The sequence below is a fragment of the Mirounga leonina genome, unplaced genomic scaffold (genome assembly GCF_011800145.1).
Source record: "Mirounga leonina isolate KUSES-001 unplaced genomic scaffold, KU_Mleo_1.0 Mir_366, whole genome shotgun sequence".
In the NCBI taxonomy this organism is placed as follows: Eukaryota; Metazoa; Chordata; class Mammalia; order Carnivora; family Phocidae; genus Mirounga; species Mirounga leonina.
In genome coordinates, this window is record NW_023270709.1 from 28,363,026 (window position 1) to 28,369,596 (window position 6,571).

Below are 6,571 nucleotides of genomic sequence, written 5' to 3' on the forward strand. Positions count from 1 at the left end.
GATCAAAATGTGTTTTCTTCTTGGGATCCCAATTCAAACAAGCTAAAACAAAAGAAATTTAAAAATTCATAACATCTTTGAGACAACTGGAAATTTGGTACAATTTTTTTAGGTGTGATAATACTATTATGGTTACATTAAAGAAATTCCTGTCTTCTAGTCATGACTCTAAGAATTCATCTTTTGAGCTACATATTGAAATATTTACATTTGAAAGATTATATCTGAGATATACTTCAAAATTATATGGAAAAAATAACATGGAAATGAGTAGTTATGAGACAAGATAGTCATGATTTGATAATGTTGAAACTGGGTGGCAGGTTCATGGAGATTCATTATACAGTTCTTTTATATAGATTTGTACTTTTTCAGAATAAAAAGTAAAAAAAGATAAGTTTGTGGCTTTCAGTTGGTAGTATGTAAAAAAAAGAAAAAAGAAAAAAGAAGTAACTTACAAACCCTCCTAGTTAAAAGATAGCTTTTTCTGTAGGAACCGCCAGGCTGAGAGAAGCATGGCCCTCTCCTCTCCACCCCCATGGTGTGTGCTTGTCACTGATATCCATGTACTCTGAAAAGGGGGAGTCATCTGGCAAAAATGTGACTTTGCTTACTGTGTTCAAGGCTCCCATTCGACCTGATATTGTGAACTCTGTTCACACCAACTTGTGCAAAAACAACAGATGACTCTATGCTGTCAGTGAATTAGCAGGTCATCAAACCAGTGCTGAGTCTTGGGGTACTGGCCAAGCCGTGGCTCAAATTCCCAGGGTACAAGATGATGGAACTTGCCGTTGTGGCCAGGGTGCTTTTGCAAATATGTGTCACGGGGACTGCACATTTGCACCAACCAAAACAACACAGAAGCGATATTCCCTCTGCTCTGCCCTGGCTGCATGAGCCTTTCCAGTGCTGGCCATGTCTACAGATCATCGCACTGAGGGACTTCCTGAACTTCCTTTGTTGATTGAAGATAAAGTTAGTTGAGGTCTTAAGAAATTTAAAGCCTGGGGCGCCTGGGTGGCTCAGTCGGTTAAGCAGCCGACTCTTGATCTGGGCTCAGGGCATGATCTCAGGGTCCTAGGATGAAGCCCTGTGTTGGGCTCTGCGCTCGGCGGGGAGTCTGCTTGAAGATTCTCTCCCTCTGCCCATCCACCCCCCACCCCCACTCTCCGTCTGTCTCTCAAACAAATCTTAAAAAAAAAAAAAAAAAGAAAGAAACTTAAAGTCGGGAATCCACTGAAAAACCTGAGAATCACGTTGAAGCTAAACCTGTATGCAAAGATCATGTGCTAGAAGACCATTCTTCACCAGGCCAAGAATCACAAGCTCCGGATGGATAAGGCGGCAGCAGCCTTAGAAGCCAAATCAGATGAGAAGGTGGTTCCAGGCAAGAAGCCCATGGTATGGAAGAAAGGAAAGAAGGCTACTCGTGTTCAGAAGCAGAAGAAACCTTTGGTGGGAAAAAAGGCCACAGATACCCAGAAGCCAGCAGCTGAGAAGAAGCCTGTAGGAAAGAAACCCACCACGGAAGACAAGAAGTCTGCTGCATAAGCTTGAAATTTGTTTGTTCCATAAAGGTTGAATCATTTTGGACAGCTGATTTTGAATAAAGACCTGAATAAAGGTAAAAAAAAAGTAATTTGATAGCCATACAATGAAACCTGTATCAGCTGTATGTATGCATTACATGTAACTCTTGGAAATGAGTCCAGAACGTAATATGAAATTTAAGAGTAGTGGCAGTTGATATGTTCAGTATGATTATATTTGGGCATACATAAAAATTGTAAATTTTGTTTCCTATACTAATTTTTTTAAAATGCACGTTTAAAATTTTCTCTATTGCACGTGGCTTTTGAATCATCTTCCATTGGCTTCAATGTAGAAGAATGTTTTCCCGCCTTTGGGTAAGAGGTCAGGGTCACGGAAGTTGGTAGTATTGAGTTAGAATGGAGAAACTGAACCATTCAATAGGAGCAGGATTTTCAACAGTTTTAGTGCAAAGAAGTGAAGGAAGAATCACAAGGTTAAAATGATGTGCTTAGAGGAACAGGTTAAAGGTGGAACAAAAGATCAAGGAAAGGTAGGCAAAAATTTTAGTGATGAGGTTCATTTGGAAAAACACAAGAAGACATTTCCTATCTTTTCCCCCGGTGGAATCTCCTCACCTTTCTCCTGAACGGAGGCAGCTCCCAAGGTTCAGAATTGAGCTAACCCATTCTGGCTGGAGCTGGACCCCCAGTGAGTCCTCTGCTGCTGCCATATAAAGCTGTCTGCCCCTGGGACCCTTCCTGTCCCTGTAGGAGGATGAGGATCCAGGGACAATGAGATAAATTTGACCAGGGTGATATATGCGGAGAGTTCTAGAGCTTCGATCCCAATATTAATGGCGAACATAGAAAAGCTGGACAGAAAGCAGAGTTTCCCTTGACCTGCGAGGACAGGGATTAAAGGATAGGGAGGGGAACGCAACTCTGGCCAGTGCATCTTGGCCATTTCCCTCACTACATGTGAGAGGAGATCTCAACTCTCTTACCTCTCTCTGGACAGAATACCTGCCTTCTGATGATGGATCATTTCTTCCTTATCTCACCTTTCCTCAGGGATTATCTAGCTTCCTCGACAAGCCCTCCCAGTCCAGGAACCGCGTCCTCCCTATACTCTGGGCTGCTCCCGCACCCGGGCCTGCACCTCCTCGGGCAGGATGGTCAGGAACACTCCAGCACCAGCAGCTCTACGATCTGTTCCTTGTTGTGCGTCTCTGGCCTCAGCCACCGACGGCAGAGCGCCTGGAGCTGGACTTCTGAGGCCCAAGGGAGTCCTCCCAGCAGAACTGCCTTAAGTTTTGTCTGAAGAACTCCTGTCAGAAGCACCATTTCTGTGCAGGCTAGATTCTATAACTAGTTGACATCCCTTCTGTTCTGCAGCCCGAAAGGGCTGGACTGAATCCATTCCTGGGCAAAACAGCTCAGAAGACTGGCTCACTACAACAGTAGGGGGAGCTTAAGGCTCATGATAATACCTAACACATCACTGTTAACAGAGATGAACTCCAAACTAGAAACATATTTAGTCAGAGTGAATCGCTGTCATCAGGCCAATGATTTTAAGGTAAAGATGCTCTGTAAAAGATAAAACAAGCACAAGATATCATTAGACTAATGTCAAAAAATTAAAAGACAATTCAGTCACTTTAGGATTAAAGAACAATACTAGTGGCTTTTAGATCTAGAAACTTCAGTGACATATTCAGATAATGTGAAATATTCAGATAATGAAGAAAATGCAAACAACTTTGCCTGCTTAAATTTGCATGTCACAGATTTAGTCAGTTATATTTACAAATCAACTGCTAGATACTTTCAAAGGCATCTTTAGTTTCAGAAAAGAAGAGTGTGCGTGTCAGTCAAATGTGTCCCACATTTGAGTCAGGGGGCCCAAGTCAATTAACCAAGGCCTGCTTTGTACACAAACCCAGTGAGTATTTTTCAGTCCTTTGCTTACCAGATGCCCCTGCAGCACCTAACACTGCTGGCCACTCCCAGTCTTATAAGAACTACAATCCTCTGGCTGTTTTCCATGAGTTGGTTTCTGTAAAGTGCTTAGACCAATGCCTGGCACTCAGGAAGTATTATATAAGGGCTTGTCAAATAGCTCATTCTTTTTTTTTTTTTTTTTTTATACACAAGGACAATTATTTAAGACCTTTATTAACGGGTGCTTGCCGTTTGTTGATTTTTTTGAAAAAATCAGTTGTAAACTTTTTATTACAAATTAAAAATGAGGTTCTTAAAAATCTCAACTTGAGGGGCGCCTGGGTGGCTCAGTTGGTTGAGCGAATGCCTTCGGCTCAGGTCATGATCTCAGTCAGGGTCCTGGGATCGAGTCCCGCATCGGGCTCCCTGCTCGGCAGGGAGTCTGCTTCTCCCTCTGACCTTCCTCCCTCTCATGCTCTCTGTCTCTCATTCTCTCTCTCTCAAATAAATAAATAAAATCTTTAAAAAAAAAAAAATCTCAACTTGACCAGATATGAAACAATTTAAAACCTTTAAAGGTGTATTGAGAAAAACCAGGTTTTTTTAAAAAAAACACGTTTGTCATTACCAAAAAGAGACGTCTTTAGGTAAAAATAGTAAAAACCCCATGCTGCATAGATAATGCAGATGGTTCTATTTATCTGGGCAGTGGGCAAAAAGCAAGCACTTAAGGTCTTCGGCTCCAATCTCTTGTCCATTTCCTATTGCTGGAATTTCATCCTCATTTCTCCGTGTTGGATGACTAAACCGGACGATGGTAGAGACGCTAAGCCGGCATTTACTCAGCCCTGCCCTGCTCAGCCTCGGAGCGGACGAATCTCGGCTGGTGGATCGGCTGCGTCTGTCTCTTTGCCATCTTGTGGTTTGGGGTTTTCTGGGCGTCTGCGTCGGCAGTTGAAGTTGCGGCGGTACCGACGTCGAGGTGGCTGCTGACCTTGGGTCTCGTCTCCTTGATTTTCCTTATCTTCCTCATCGCCGTCCTCGCCAGGCCGTGTTCGGCGAGCAGGACCCCTGCGGAGTCGTGGTCTCTAACCGCGATACATACTCTGTCTCACGGGTCTACCTTGCTCTCCTGCACCCTGGTTGTCAGCACCTTGCATCACTTCTCCCAGGAGGGCTGGGATCCTGTGGTCGACGCCCATAGGGTCTCCGCATGTAGTAAGTGGGAACCGCCGCCTGCGGGAGGGCCGGCGCGGTTGGGCCTGGCCTTCGGGGGCACTTCCCGATGCCTCGTTCTTTCCCCCACTCTCCCTCTTCCGGTAATTCTGCTGGGAATTGCGTGGAGGACCCCTGCGACGTGGGCCGCGTCTCTAATGGTTACGGTCTGCTGCGCATTTACTGCCTTGCACTGGGACGCCACCAGGGCCTGTCGCATCTGCTGCCCCGCACCCTTTTCCCCTTCAGCCACATCAAACTCACAGTCTCTCCATCCCCCGCACTGCGAAGGTACTTCCTGGGGTTCTTCTTCTTCATGGAGTCTGGTGCACAAATCCATCTTCCTGGGTGTCATTCCTGTTGATGAAACCGGATCCGTTTCCTACATTGAACCATCTCACTGTTCCCAAAACCTTCGTTGCGAGGACCTTCTCGTCCCCGCCCGCAGGCGCCGCCGACGTGAGGCCGCCCGGGCCGCCGCCCCCTGCGCCGCCGCCCGTGGTGCCGGGCTTGGTGTCGGCCGCGCTGAGGGCGGGGGCGGCTGCTGGGTCTCGGCCTCGCTGCTCGTGGTTGCGGTGACGGTGACTGGGGCCGGCGGCGGCAGCTGCGGCTCCCCCCGGGGTGTGATGGTAACCAGGCCGCCGGCGGCGGCGGGGCTGCTCAGGGCTCGCTGGGGTCCGCTCTCCGCTCCCGCTCGAACTCCAAGTAGCTCACTCTTAAGTCTACATTGTGGCTCCTCTTCAGCTTGCCAAGAAATGTCTGGTTACCCTAAGTTGAGACCCAGCCTTCTTCTCATTCCACATTCATCCTGGGCAACCTTGTCCATTCAGCAGCATGAGACCTGAGATGCTGTCACCTAAGAACTCCTAAATCTGATTCTCTTACCCCAGTCTTGCTTTGGAGCTCCGGACCATTATCGCCCAGTAGTGTATCTCAACACCACCAAAAATTAACTCATTTCCCCCTCATAATCAGTGCCTCCTCCAGAATTACCCATTTCTTATTTTTAACTCATTTCTTTTAAAATGGCACATTTGTGGGGCAGTCAGTTGAGCATCCAGTCAGTTAAGCATCCAACTCTTGATCTCAGGTCAGGTCTTTTTCTTTTTTTTTTTTTTTTTAAGATTTTATTTATTTATTTGAGAGAGAGCACATGAGAGGGGGGAGGGTCAGAGGGAGAAGCAGACCCCCCGCCGAGCAGGGAGCCCGATGCGGGACTCGATCCCGGGACCCCAGGATCATGACCTGAGCCAAAATCAAGAGTCTCAACCAGCTGAGCCACGCAGGGGCCCCGCCCTGACTGTATTTTTTTTAAAAAGCTTGTAGTGCTTAGTATATGCCACGCAGTGTGCTCAGCACTTTCTAATCTTTAGTCCTCAAGTCTAGTTAAATCTACCTTCTCCACATAATTCCATTGCACACTCTTCATTTCCACAGCCACCACTTTATTCACCAACTTACAGTATTGGTTCTTTCTCTGACAGCTGCACGTCTCTTCTCTCTTGCTCCCACTCTCGCCCCCTTCCAATTCATTTACCACACTGCTTCTGGGATATTTCTAGAAGCCAGTAGGATGACAGATACCGCCCCTCTGTAGAGCAGCCCTTCCCATCTACCGTGCGATGCCACAGTTCACTGGGTGCCGGCATGCTGATGAACTCAGCGACTGAGGTGGCCAAGCAGGGCTGGGGGAGCTGAAGCCCCTGGCCGGGTCTCTTCTGCAAGGCAGCGTGCATACGTTCAGTTTATGAGCTTACGCTAAAAGTGGAGAAGTGGGGCGCCTGGGTGGCTCAGTGGGTTGGGCGACTGCCTTCGGCTCAGGTCATGATCCTGGGTCCCGGGATCGAGTCCCGCATCGGGCTCCCTGCTCGGCGGGG

The 6,571-nt window shown here is 47.2% G+C and overlaps 1 pseudogene; it reads right to left on the reverse strand.

Annotated features, from left to right (window-relative positions):
• Nucleotides 1-4,336: 4,336 nt before the first annotated feature.
• Nucleotides 4,337-6,343, reverse strand: LOC118027241 (annotated as a pseudogene).
• Nucleotides 6,344-6,571: the final 228 nt, after the last annotated feature.